Source organism: Heterocephalus glaber, unplaced genomic scaffold, assembly GCF_053883595.1.
Source record: "Heterocephalus glaber isolate CG9 unplaced genomic scaffold, H.glaber_assembly_v1.0 deba00000738, whole genome shotgun sequence".
Lineage (NCBI taxonomy): Eukaryota > Metazoa > Chordata > Mammalia > Rodentia > Bathyergidae > Heterocephalus > Heterocephalus glaber.
In genome coordinates, this window is record NW_028258161.1 from 12946928 (window position 1) to 12961265 (window position 14338).

Genomic DNA, 14338 nt, shown 5'->3' on the forward strand with positions numbered 1-14338 from the left:
TTTGGTTACTTAAAAAAGTAAGTTTTAAGAATTAAAGATGAAATGCTGGCTTGTTGTAAAATGTTTTCAATACGCAGTTCAATTGGTTAAATAGACAACTATTATATAAAATGTGCTGTGAGTCTAAGCTTTTAATGTTAGGTTTATAGAGTTAAGATTACAGAGATTTAATGCATATGAAATATCTAATAAATGCTCTCATTTATACAATATACATGGCATCTGGACCTTAGACATATAAAATGATCAAAATTGTTGGCATCTCCACTGTTTAAATTTGGTACAATCCAGTACTGCTATTTAAAACATGGTCTATATCCACTGGCTTTGACTAAACAGGCATTTTATTATTGTATAAATAACATACTTATAAATTGGATAATAAGTTTATTTGTGGTCATAAATACTGTTTCCTAAACTTGTAAAAAGCCCAAAGGTATCTGTTGACTCTTGTCAGTGCTGTTACACCATGTAAACCTGACAAAGAAATCTAAATGTTGCCTTAAGAGTAAAGACATTTAATATATGTAAAAGATTTGTATATAGCTGTGATGCTAATTATTGCTAACTCCTTGATATATTAAATACATTTATGTTCCTCAAATGTATAAGCCTTCGAAAATGAAAAACTTAGGAAAACATCTTACCATACATGGGGTCTTCAAGCAAAGTTCTTTATGATGAAAGATGTTTTCAGGCTTATGTGTATGTGTTCCCAATTGCATTCTGATAATTAAATGTGCCTGAGCTCTATGCAGGCCAGGCAGTGTCACTCTAATGTTTAAAGATGGACCCATTAATCATGCATAAAGTAGATCAAGAAGTAAGTACATTCTACTTAAAAAGGCATCTTATTTTTTTAAAAAATGCAAATTTAGATGATAATTTGTTTTTGTCACTTAATATTTTGTAATTGGATAAAGTTAAATTATTGACAAGTTATTTTATATTCAAGTGAGAAATTAAATTACTTTTAGAGATAATGAAATAAGAAATAGAACTTAATGGTTCTAGTATAATAATGTCATGATAATTGTTATCCTAAAAGTCTGTTTGTTCTTGATTTTAAAATTTCCTTGTAAAACTTTGTAGTTGTTATCTGTTCACTTTTTACAGAAATATAACTTCTGAAAGACAACGTAAAAAGCATATTAAGATGGTAGACCATCGGTCCAGAGAAAATGTGACAATGGCTCCTAATGCTAACGCTGACCATGCTTAATAGAAGAGGTGGCTTTCCTCCAGTCATCTTTTATATTTCAAAGTGCCAGATAGAATTATAGTAGTTAAGATTAAAAACTACTGCTCCCATTTCAAGAATGGTGCACTGACCTCCTGGGTATTCAACCGAGACTTAGAGACCTGAAACTAAAAAGAATAATTGAGCTAAGAAGACTGCCAACATTCTGGCCTTTGCCCTCTGAAATCAGCCAGGACCCAGGGCATGAGGGGATCCTTCTGAAAGGTCCCTGCAACTCTGGTGAGTCACCCAGTCTCCTGAGTGGAGGCATTGTTGGACCCCAGAGGCACGACTGAAGTCAACAAATGTGCACTTTACAAAATAGGAAGGTCACTAAAGAGAGAAATTTGTCCCCATGCTTAAAAATAAAAAGCCATATGTTAAGCAAGGCTGTGATACAACTGGTGGGAGGAAAACAAGCGGAGCTAAGAGGCGCCTCCCAGGGCTCCAAAAGTAGCCTTTGAGGAGCCTTAATTGACCTTGACAAATTATATATATATAATTTTTTAAAACTTTGACTTGGTCTTAAACACCCACCCAACAGAGGAAAGTATAACAAAAAATTAGAGTAATAGTCCAGAGTTTGATCCCCGGTACCGCCCCCCCCCCCCAAAAGTGTCCATCAGCCTCTTAGTATATTCCCATAATGTTATTTTAATGTACTTTCAAGTATCCCTCCAGCAGAGATTTAGCTTCTTGTGTAGGTATGCCTATAAAATAAAGGCATGACAATATAAATATTCCAGCTACTAAGCATTGTTACTTTTGTGGTATGAACTAATTTTCTCCTATCTACTTCAGACTTTATATTATCTGGAACTGGTCACTATGAAAGGTCTTCAGGTCTACAAATAAAGGCTGCACAGGCTGTAAGTCCTATAGTGAAAAACATTAATGGCCCAGTAGTCTTACACACACACTCATATATATATATATTTCTTAGTGAAAAAATGGAGGATTCTCCATGCCCTTAAACTCTCCCTGTTGTTAACACCTCTGGACAAACACAGGCTAATATAAAAGAGAAAAGGCTTATGCCAAATGCTGCCTAATTGTCAGACTTCTACAACTTTTTGGAGTCACTATTCATTAATATTTTATTTTTAATTTTTAGTCCCTGCTTATTTAACAGGCTTATAAAATGAAGCTTGAGTGTCAGTGACTTACCAATGCTCTTGTCCTCTGTTCCAGACCATCAAGTGATGATTGTTCATCGAACAAGACTCCATCTTCCTTTGTCCCCTTAGATCAAGGTGAGACTTTTGCTCCCTGGCTGGGAAGGTCAAGGCCCCTCCTCTGCCTGAAGCAGCCATGAAAAGGCAGACCTCCCATCTCTCCACATCCGTTAAGATTAAGGGATCTACTGGGGATGTAGCTCAGTGGCACAAAGCACAAGGTCCTGAGTTCAATCCCCGGTACCAAGAAAAAAAAGAAGAAGAAGGGATCAAAGTCACAGAGGGTGTGTGTGAGGTAAAGAGGAAAAAATAAAGACAGGTAAAAAGGAGTCAAAGGAAAAAGTCATAATTTAAAAAATAAAAGCTGAAGCTTCAGGATACACAACCAGTTTAAAAAGTGTTTTTTCTTCTTCTTTTCTCCCAAGACACAATAGGACCAAGCAATTCCCTTTTACCTGCAAATGGGTTTTCCTATTGCTTTTTGCCTGTGAATAGACCACCACTTTTCACCTGTAAAATAGACCTTTCCTCCGAATAGACCTCCCTCTTCCCCCTGCAGCCAGAGCTGTCACCTTGTACCTGAAAAGCGAATTCCCCCTTTCTGTATTCACAAGTTCTCCTGGCTTCCACCCCTAGGTCTCCCATAAACATAGCAGCCCCAGACGATGACGGCCTCACGGTCTCTCGAGGGCCCACACTCTACTTCTTTGAGCGTGTACTTTTAAAATTCTGCCTGGCAAATCCCTCTATGCCTCTTACTGACTAGTTCTGAAAATGTTTTCCATGAGGGAGTCATTAAATTTACCCAACAGGTGGGGTGGGTTTCGGTTCCTCATCTGCACTGTAGAAACCTCCCAGGTCCCTGTCTGTGGGATGGCACCAAAGTCTGGGCCAAGCTCACTGCACCTCTGGCCAGCGAGGGAATTTCTTTGCACAGATGCAAAAGCATTTCCTTCCCTCCTCGGCCCTCTTCTTGTTTCAGATTACTGTGTTGTCTCCCTCCTTCTCCCCGACTTGCATGGTGTGTTCTCTGTCCTCCTTGCTGTGGAAGGAGGAACCAGATCTCAGCCCTACCTCTGCCCATTGCTCGGTGTGAGAGCACCACGTGATCAAAGCCCAGAGATGTGAGATGGCTCCACCCCTGGCTGCCCTCTGCAGCTGATCCCGAGCACCTGGTGGCCTCTTTTGTGGCTGCCCTTGTGTGCCGTGTCGGAGCCCTGCAGAGCCGCAGCTGCCTGGGCTCCTGGGGAGAGCGGGGGAAGGAGAGGCTGGGCTCCAACACACGTGGGCCAGGTCTGCGTCCCCTCGAGGGTCCCCGGAGGGATGGTGAGAATGGACGGGGTCAGGCACGAGTACAGAGAACATGACGAGAGGGAGACAGAGAGACAGAGAGGAGCAGACAGAAACAAAGACCCTAAGGAAGAGGAGGCCTGGAGAGGTGAGCATCAGAGGCTGATAATCATCAAGGCAGCAGCCTGGTGGGGAACAAGACCAGAAGCCCCAAGGTGGAAGCACAGAGTCCAAGAGGGAGAGGAGGGAAGAGAAGAGAGGGCAGTGGTGAGAGCCGCCTGCATGCCAGGGCCCTGCTGCCCCCAGCACTCCAAGCCGAGCTCCTTGCCGCATGATGGGGCAGGCTGACCTGCAGGCGTCCTCTACTGAGCAGCCAGCTCAGACTGAAGCAAAGGGAGAAAGGCTCTGCCTACCCTGGCCACCACACAGCCTACAGCCTGGCTGCAGAGAAGGTGCCTCTGAGAGCTGGTGTGGCTTCCCGGGCAGCAGTGTCCATGCCCGCAGGAACACTGGAGCCCAGATTCACGGAGCGCAGGGGTCATTCAGCATGCAGACCATCAACTTCAGATGGCCTTTTTCTGGCCTAGTCTGGGGGCCTGTGGCTGGGGCTGCTGGAACCTCTGGATGGACAGAGGACCGTGGGAAATCAGGACTTGCCTAGAGTGGTGTAAGCTGTCTCTGAGAAGGTGGAGTGGGATTAGCACTGTCTCTAGGAGAAAACCCTAGTCTTGGGGGTGTCAGCCCGGGCATGACCCTCAAGGAAGTGTAACATCCATAAGGGGATCATTGACCCTTGGCGTGACTCCCCTGGTTGCCTTTGGTTACTTTTGCAGCATCTCCCCCCTGAGCCCCATCACACGAACCTCAACATCAGTTTCTACCTTCACTCACCTTCATCGTGCTGAGCTCAGTTCAATCTTCACCGTGATTTCCTCTCATGCCACAGCCCCTGTGCCAGCATTTCATATGGGCGTGTGGAAATTACCCAACTTCTTGTGTGAGCTCTGAAGACTGTGTTATTCTAATTTCTGAACCTCTCATGGCCTGAGCAGAGAACATTGTAAGTACTTTATAAATACTTGCAGAGGAAGGAAGTCCATACAAGGGTGAAAGGAATTTTCTTTCCAATCCCGAAAGTTTGATAAATGTAGTCTATACAACAAAATCACAATAGATAGATGAACAAGAGAAAAGGAACATAAATGTATGAACACACGAGTGCAGGGGAGTCACACAAAGTTTGAAAGTCAAAGAAAGGACACATGGATGAAGTTTAAATATCCTGCTGATAAGGGAGTAGGAAACGGGCTGTGGACAGTCTTTGAGGAAGGGGAAATGACAGGGTGTGAAGGCCCCAGAGAAGAGTTTGCCTGGGCCTTGGGTGTGGAGTCAACTCTGCTCTTCCTGCAATGAGTTTAATCTTCCTTGGCTGGTGAGCTGACAGGGTCAAAGTAGAAGGTAGCTTTTTTGGTGGATGCCATCTTTAGGCAGAGAAGGGGCTTTCAGGGCAAAGCCTTCTTCTACATTTGCTGTTCTGCAGAGCTGTAAGTCTGTAGCCTAAAGTGGTCTATTTTGGGGTATCATTTTCTGGACACAACAGAGGAAAGGAAGACAGGGAAGAAGGAAGGGAGGGGCCAAAGTCACTTTCTTGGTGCAAGGACATCTTTGAGATCCAGTGACACAGTTTGGGTTTCTGTTTTTCGAGGTCTCTTTATGCCTTGGCAAGTCTTTCTGGTGTTGGATTGGAAGAGCGCCATAAAGGAGGCCACAGCCAAGCCTGTGCCCAGTGCCCTGGGAAACGAAGGGGCCTGACGATTCCTTAGGAACAGCAGCAGCAGGGGAGACAGCAGCAGGGACTGTGGCTGTGCAATTCCTGAGGATGCTTTTTCCCAAGCCCCTCCCCTCTGAGCCTTAGTTTCCTAATCTGAAAGTGTGAACTAGAACAACGCCCATGTGGCTATTATCAGCGGGAACGAGCTGACCTGGGTCTCGTGGCGCACTCAGCACAGTCTTGAGTGCATAAAAGCATTCAGCTCACATTAAGTGACAGTCAGGAGTCTGTCTCTGACATCTGTAGGGCTCTGCTCAGCAGCCGTGAAAAAATGGGTTCAACACCCAGCCAGCTAGTGACTGAGAGTTTGCATTTTTCAACCCAAAGACAACAGTGCAGCCAAGTGCAGCTGTCAGGTCCTTTGCTCTTATTGCTGTTTTATGTTAGGGTCCTGGAAGGCTGCTTTTCTTCATGTTTTCTAACACCTCAGGAATACTGCGGCATTTTCTACTGATTCCCTCCTGGGGCCATTCTCTGGTTGGCTAGGGCTCTCTCGCAGGTGCGGGGGTGACTCTGGCCATGGGGCAGCTGAAGCTACCTGTAAGGAACAAGATCCCAGCAGTGGTATCCCTGGCGGCATGGGGAACCCTCCTTCTCCTCTGAGTCCGGATTTGGTCCTGAGGAAGACGTGTCACAGTAGCGGAAATAAAGGCCCTTTCTGCCCAGCAGGTGTCAGTGATGACTCTGGGCTCCTTGCCGTCAGAGGTCCACACAGCTGATGTTGTAGGTTTGAAATGTCCAGTGTGGAGTCCAGCGACACCAGCGTGAACTGCTGTTGGTGACACTGCAGGGTTCTCTTGGCCAAGGAAACAGAACTCAAGCTTCAGTACTTCTGCTAAACCAGGGGCTTTTACCCATTCTGTGGACAGCACAGCTCCTGCAACTACTTCCCTCATTGCTTGGTTCTGGGCAGCGAAGAGACTAAGTGTGCACTGCTCTCCGCCCCGAGCAGACCCTTTAGTGTGCGTTCCTGTGAGGTCATCTCACTTTTATGTTCCCATTCAAGGTTCTCTTCAGTCCCGCCATGGTTTTCCCTATTATTCTGGATGAAACCTGCCCAGGTGAGGGCCACAGAATCATGTCCCGACAATCAGCAGCCTGGGAAATCAGCCACTTTGTGTGCCATTGTCCCAGGCTGGTGCTGAACGCTGCGGCCATCAGCAGCCCCGACACCTGGGATTGCTTGGCTTGTATTTTCTACATTCATTGAAAATCCTGCCTTGTTGTTTATTTTCTTTCGGTCCCATGTGAGGCTGAGCTGTTTTTCACAACTCTTTGCGGGACTCGATACCTGATGGCAAAGGGAAATTAAAGTACATCCGTGGGCCAGGCACATTTTTGTGCAGACAAATGGTTTTCCATAGAAACTCGGTGACACTTCTCAAGCCCTTTCTTAAAGTGCCCCGACCTGCCCTCCTTTCGTCCCTCCCTTCCTCCCTCTCCTGCTTCTTTCCTCTCTCCCTCCTTCTTCCTGCCTTCCTTTCTCTTGCCCCATCCACCTTCTTTCCTTGTCTCTTGGATACGAATGTCACTCAAGCGATGTTCGTATTTGAGCATCTTTCTTTATTATTTCTTTATTATTTGAGCCTAAGTATTTTTAATCCATAAAAGGGAGATTTTAAAACCTCATAGAATGACTTTGGATTAAATTAAATTATTCACACAAAGCACTTAGCATATTTCCTGGCCTACTATTAGAAGGGCAAAAAAGTTAGCTATTATTGTTCCTTCAACAAGCATTTATGACATATTGCATGTTAAACGTGGCACATCCACAAACATTTCCCAAATAAAAAATTGTCTTTATTTCAATACACACAAATCACACACCAATTTGGAGGCAGAGAAGTACTGACATTGTGCTAATGATGAGTAGCTGTTAAAGTTCTGGGAGAAGCTGGGATCGTACCCTGCTTTATCTTCTAGAAGCTGTCAGGAGTTTTCGTTAGTTCTCATTTCTTTTCTTCACCCCATTTGTGGTTCCCCCATCCTTTTGCCCGAGACCCTTCTTCCCTGGTTTGGGGTTACCTGTAGGGCCTTCTTCTCGCGTGGCAGTTCCTACGACTGAATCCCCTGTCCATTTCTGCACAGCTGTGCAAATCAGCATGAAAAAGATGGCTCTTGCTGTTACATTTGTCCACTTTTCCCCTGACAGTAGCCAATGGCTCTAGGTTTCCTTCTGCGTCTATGAACCCGTTGTCCCTCTGGCTGCTACCAGCTCCAGTCACTCGCCATTCAGTGATGGCATAAGTGATTAATCTGTGACTAGTTTCCTTGGTCTTCCACAGAGCAAGCGCAGGGCCCATTCATCAAGATGACCAGGTAACTGAAGCAGTCCACCTTGAGCCAGGGCTGTGATGCTAGCCTGGCACTCTGTTGGGTTCAATGCAATAACTTTTCCTTGGTGAATCCCGGGCTCCTCAGCCTCCGGCAGAGTCCCATCATGGACAGTGGCTTTTCTGTAAATGCCTCTTCTCCTTACCACGTGCTTCTTTGGAACTTAATCTGAGACTGGCTTGAGCCACAGTCTTAACTTGATCTTGTTGCCCCTGAAGAGCCAACCAGAGGGAATGGGCTTCTACTGCAGTTCGAGGAGGGGAGCTGGCCCTGGAAGGACTTTCCCCCCAGGCTTGGAGAAACTGCCGTAGAATTCTGAGGAGGCCAATGGGAACTTTCTAAGAAAGCTCTAAGGGAGGGAATTAGAGGGATAGTACTAGGGTATGGAATGGGCGCCTCCCTCCTATCCCCAGTGCGAAGAAGGTTTAGAGGTGGAGGAGATCTTAGCAACTATCTATTGCAATCCCCTTCTCAATCCCACTCTTGGGATCGTTTTTCTTGGCATGAGTCCTCCTTGTCTTTTTTTTCATTCATTTCACAGATTTCTGTGATTTGGGATGTCATACTGACGGATCGTCACTGTCCCAAGTACAAGGTGACAAGACATCAAACAGCCTCAAGGTTGCCTCAAGACAGTCAAGTCTGTAAATCGGTAAACATCACCTGTTGTTTTAGAGGTTCTTCTGCAAGGGAGGGCTTGCGCTCAAGAGGGTATAATCTCTTCCAGCCAATGGCTACCAACAATCACAGTGACGCGAAAACGTATAATCACCATAACAACAACAATAACAAAACCCTTCTCTGTGTGGCTTTGTCAACACACACACAAAGGCTCCAAAACTTGGGATTAGAGGAGGCTCGTGACTTCAGAATATGTTGCTGTAGAGACCCGGAGGACTGAGGTAGTCGGTTGCCCTCAGAGTGCTTACCGCAGCCCAGCAGACCATGCAAAGTCTTGCTGCTCCTCTTAGGATCCAAATCTTCCAAAATATGGAACTTTATCTTCTATCAGTGGGCTGCCTTAGGCCTTTAGGGGCCCGAGCAATGATGTGGTTACACTGTCTCACAGCTGTCCCCCACAGAAGTAACCTATAACACTTAAAACTACAGTATAGGGAAGACTGCCTCTGTTCTGATTTCTCTCACAATAACTTCTTGACATTCTCTTAAAAAAATCAAATAATAAGCTCTTAAACAAAGATCCTGGTGTTCCTGCCACGTTGATAGTTCCCCCCTCCCCGAGTTCCTTACTTGCTCCAGTCTGATCGCCGTCCTAAGCTAGGACTTGCTGGGATCCTAGACTTCCTTTATGGCTCTTTCTTTCTGCCTGTAACATTTCTACTTTTCACGTAAACATCTGTTCAATTCCCAGACACATTTCACTGCCAAGGCCCTTTCCCGACCACGGAAGCTTCCACTGATTATTCCTACAAAGGAAGCTCTCTAAATTTCCACGCAAAGTGCTATCCACCTCACTTAATATGCCACTTGGTGACACAAGGCACATCGCTCTTTAATGCTTGTGTTTAATTTTCAAGCATTCCTATGCTGTTTTCCTAATGGGCTTATGAGCTTTCTGGGAGCAGAGCTTGGGTCTTCCATTTCTGTGTCTCTCCCCTGGGTGCTGCGCGGTTTGTAGACAACACTCCTGTTTCTATAATGCTTGCTCCTTGACTCCATACCTCTAATCAGAGGGATAAAAGACTTTAGAGGGAAAAGTCTCTGAATCTTTGAGATTATACCCCATGGAGACACTGCATTGGTCATTATTTGTGTGTCAAAGGAACAGTAAATTAAAATGCTCAACGAGAGAACAATTAGCATCAAAGTAGAAATATGAAACTTAAATATCTCATAAAAACTCTTAGACTCTCATTATGTGCACATTCTCCCTTTCTACCCCATCTCCACTACCCACCAAGCCCTCCCACTATACTCCAGATTTGAGTCTAGGTCTTTGGGAGCTATTATCAAAATATTGAAATACCTCACTCATTAATGCCTCAGCTTCAGTGATCTCATTGGCTTAGTCACCCTCACTGAGCAGGGCAGGAGGAGGACCAGCAGAGGCTGGGTGGAAGTTCATGGAGGGAGATGGAGGTAGAAACGTCTGGAGTTAAGATTCCAACTGCTCCTGGTTCAGTTCTCAGTTCTTCAGTTCTCTCTGGATTAGGGCAAGAAACAGAAGGAAAACCACCAAAGGAAATGGAAGTGCCTCAAAAGACAGGTGGTTCCCAATGCCAGGTGCTGCGGAGAAGCAGCATGAACTGTAGGAGTGACAGCTTTTGCCATGCCCTGCCCATGAAGACAGCGGGGTCAGGAAATGGGAAGCCGAGATGGTGTAAGGTGGCAGCTGTAGATCGGGCCTTAAGTAGTAGGTGAGAAAACAGAGGGAGCAGGATGAGGGGCAGGAGTCAAGGAGGAACAAAGATGCAAGAAAGTCTTCTGGTTTTTGGAAAAGGACGAGGACCCAGGGAGCCAAAATGACTGAGGGTTCAAGAAGCGGGGCCAGTGATAAGACCAGGGTGCCAGGTGGGATGGAATCGGGTGCGGGAGGATGTATGAGCCAGCGGGGGGGGGGGGGCACGTCCCCTCTGAGAAGCAGGTGAGTGTGGCTGATTTTATAGCGCACGACATCAGAGGTCTTCGTAAGTGTCAGTAGCCAATTAAATCTGAGTTCGAGCATGGCTTGGGGCTATGGCCCATCCAGGACCAGGGCTCTTCTCTGTGCTGTTCTCATGTTCTCTCCATATCTGCCTCGTTGTTCTCTCAGCCCCTGCAGGTCCTCAGCTTTGTCAGTTTGGTGAGGAAACAAGGCCACCACTAACTCTCCAAGTGTACATTTTAATAGCTGCCATCACGGGAGAGACTGGATTGACTATCTTGGCCCCAAACCCAAAATTCTAGAGGAAAGTTCTCACCGGTCCATGTGACCCTGTTCTCACTGGCCCAATCATGGGTCAGTAAGCTGTGGCCAGGCTGTGCCCAGGAGCCAGCCCTCACAGGAACAGAGTACAGAGTAGACGGAGGGGCAGTTTTCACTGAAGAGTGGTGAACAAAACAAGAGGCCTTCAGTGAGAGAGAGTTCAGAGGTAAAGGAGAGTTTAGAAGGCTTGAGAGGCTCCTAGTCAAGTTCCCCCTTGGTTTGTTTTTATGCTGTTCTTGGTGAAGTTAAGGCCTCTGCCAACAATCAGAGGCCAGATGAGGTCTCAGGCTACAGAAGGTCTGGAACTCCACCATGTCTGCCACCAGAACAAGTGAGCAGCAACGAGAAGCATCTGAGGGTAGAAAACAGAATTGCGTCATGGGACCGACCCACATTTATTCATTTAATGAACATTATTGATGAGGATCTCCATTATCATCCAGCATTCTGGACATAACAACATTCAAAATAAGCAGTTGGGCTGAGCCAGGGTTACAGAGTGGAAATATAGGAGCTCCAGGCACAGGCTGTAAATGAGCAGAGTTGAGGGGATGGGTGGAGGCAGGGGGAGACTGTTCCACAGAGAAGGACTGGGTTGATGAGCTCAGGGAGGAAGTGGAGAGAGGGTAGGCATCAGGGAGCAGTTAACAACCTGCTGCTGTCTCATGGTGCTTCTTTGGCTGCCCATGGAGATGCATCCTTGGGGAGGATGAACATCTCATCTGCTCAAGAAGAATCTATGCAGTAGCAATAGTGCCTCTTTGTTGAGACGTCTCAGTGTGGATGGCGAGGCGCCGGGCCAGCCTGCACGAGGCCAGGGTGGAAAGGATGACAAAAATGAACTCTTGGGGATACCCACTCCTTCATGCTTCAGAGCTTCCCACCACGTGGTCTGGAGACAGTAAACGCTCTCAATCCGACTCTCTCCTCTGGATCCTTCCAGGGGATGCTGGATGTAGATTTGGGGGTCTTAAACAAAGGATCCAAGACAGAAACCAAGCTCCCATGCCCTGCCTGGCCTGCCGGCCCTCTGCAGAGGTGGGCAGAATGGCCCCACTCCTTGCTGGCGGCAGGCACGGAAATACTGCCTATACCCAAACTGGGCTCCTAGGGGCAATCTGGTGCACCCACAGTGCCTCCGGCCGGGACGTCTCAGAAACCACATGCAATTTCTGACCACCCTCTTCAGCTATCCTTGTCATGAAAAAGCCAGGGCCCTGCCTTGACCATCTTTGTATCTGCCATGTTAGAGACCAATAGTCCAAGGCAGATCCTCAATCCATGATCACAGGGGCTCCCGCCAGAGGAATCCAAGTGGGTGGTTTTGAACCTGCTTTGCAAACCCCAGTGTGCAGCAGTATGCACGAGAGATGGGGTGAGGCAGGCAGGAGTTAGGGAAGAAATCCTCTGGACCCCAGCTGATCAATTTAAGCCCTAAAGCAGTGGCGGGGCAGGCGGTGGCACGGAAAGCTCTGAAGGGTTCGCCAGCAGTGCTCTACAGCTGAAGGAATCACATCCAGAGTAATTTCATCCAGGTCAGAACGTGCATGCTTACTGGGTGAGACGCTAATCCTTTCTACCTGGGATTCAGCCTGTGAAACACGACGCCCGGGGTTGTCCAAGCGCCGGTCCGCCCGGCCCAGTGGGCAGCCGTCCGGGCCCCGTCTGGGTTCTTGGCTTCCAGGTGAGCTGACACCTCTGGGTGACGGAGGAGGCGCGCGCCTGTGGACTGGGGGGACAGGAGAGGGAGGTGGGAATGAAGGGAAACACCAGGTGTTGGAGTGGGTGGCCACAGAGACGCCGGAAGAGAAGACTCCAGGAGCTCTAAGGTTCACCGCAACCCAAGACCCCAGAGGCCAGGGACAGGGAGGCGCCCGGTGGGGAGGCTGCGGAAAGGGGTGCCCCGGGGTGCGCGCTCGGGATTTGCAGCGCGGTGGCTGCTTCGGGATCCAAAGCAGGAGACCCCGTCAGAGTGTGGCTGCCCACGCTGCACGGCCAGTGACGCCGGAGCCGCTCCCCGGACGGTGCCCGGGGTGACTGGAGCCGGGGTCTGGGGGCGGGGCGGGGCCTCGGGCAGGGGCGGGGGCTGCGGGTGGCCCGGAAGGCAGCCCAGGCCGGGACCCCGTGGACAGACGGAGGGATCCTCTTCCGTCCGGTCCGGTCTGGTCCGCCCCTCTTCCCCCTCCCCTCCCCCGCGCGAGGTTGGACCTGGGCTTTAGTTCTGTATGGACGAGGACGCTGATTTCTTTTCGTAGTTCCTTAAGCTTCAGACGTTTTTTCAAATCATACATTATGTTTTTTCCTGTTCAGAAAAGTACAAAAAAGAAGAAAGTGAAAACCACAATTCCCAGTCATTCCACCCAAAGATAATCATTGTTGACATTTTGTGATCATTCTGGATTCTTTCTATACACAGTTAACACGTGGATATAGGCGTATATTTAAAATCAGACTACACATGATATTTTGTCTCTTGTATTTTCACTTAACTTGTCACAGACATGGAAAACGAAGAAAAATTGCTATCATTGTTTCTAATGGCAACATAATATGAACCGTAATCTATTAACCGATTGCTGTTGCTGGAAAATTTCTTCCTAAATTTTATGCATACAGTTTTGCACACGCAGTCTGTTAGTTTTCTTAAGGTAAACTTCTAGAATTAGAATTACTGGGTCAAAGGATACTGGCATTTAAAATTTGTAGGATTATTTCTGTATTCTGGGTTGTTGCATTTTTTAGGAGCAAGTGGGCTTTATTTGCTTTTCCGTATTTGGAGTAACAAGGAAAGGCTTGCTTTCTGTCTGTCTGTCTATCTATCCACCTATCATCTATTTTGACACCCTCCGCTAAACGCTGAGAACCAAAATCTGAAACAGGAGTTTGGGCGCAAGTAGTTTTTTTCAGCGTTCTCTGGAAAGTATTTTGAGTGGTGAAGACAGAACCCTATGTTCCTAAGTGGACACTGTCGGGGAGAAGTGGGGCGGAGTCTGGTTGCTGACTGAGAGGACCATTTGGAACACCCCTTGATGCTGTCTGCCATTGCTGTCTACAGAGCGTCAACTCTCCGGGTCTTCTGACTTTCCCCACTGTTCCCTGGAAAACGTCCACAGGTAAATTCTGAAGCAGGCCAACTGGATACCGTTGGAGCACCTACAGCCTCTGCTACAAATGAATTAGAACTCCTTCCAAACCCACGCCAAGGAGTGAGGTTAATCCAGGACAAAATTGCATAACGGGTTAAGATTTTCATCTATCTCTCTGCTTTCCCTCCTTGGTCTCTAAATCATCTTTTGGTGCCAACTCCTGCTGCCCAGGACCCCAAGTGATTTAACTCTTCAAAGCATACCAGAGATGTAGCTGATCTTCTGAACAACTTGAGTACTAGCAATAAAATCTGCCACCCTTTCAGGCACCTTAACATTTTAAGACAGGAACCAGAGGAGAGAGCAGTTCTTAACTGTAGGAATTGATAACTTCAGCATTTTAGGCACTGTGGCAGCTACGTGCCTTTTTGGTGGGGAGCACCTAAGCTTGAG

General features: G+C 47.3%; 1 long non-coding RNA gene across 1 annotated transcript in view; it reads left to right on the forward strand.

Annotated features, from left to right (window-relative positions):
* The first annotated feature begins 1101 nt into the window (after positions 1-1101).
* LOC110345249 (uncharacterized) overlaps positions 1102-14338 on the forward strand; it is a 33105-nt gene continuing 19868 nt past the window's right edge. The window contains exons 1-2 of the long non-coding RNA XR_015449570.1: positions 1102-2109; positions 2432-8525. This is a non-coding gene — a long non-coding RNA (uncharacterized LOC110345249). The remainder of the gene's footprint in view (positions 2110-2431; positions 8526-14338) is intronic.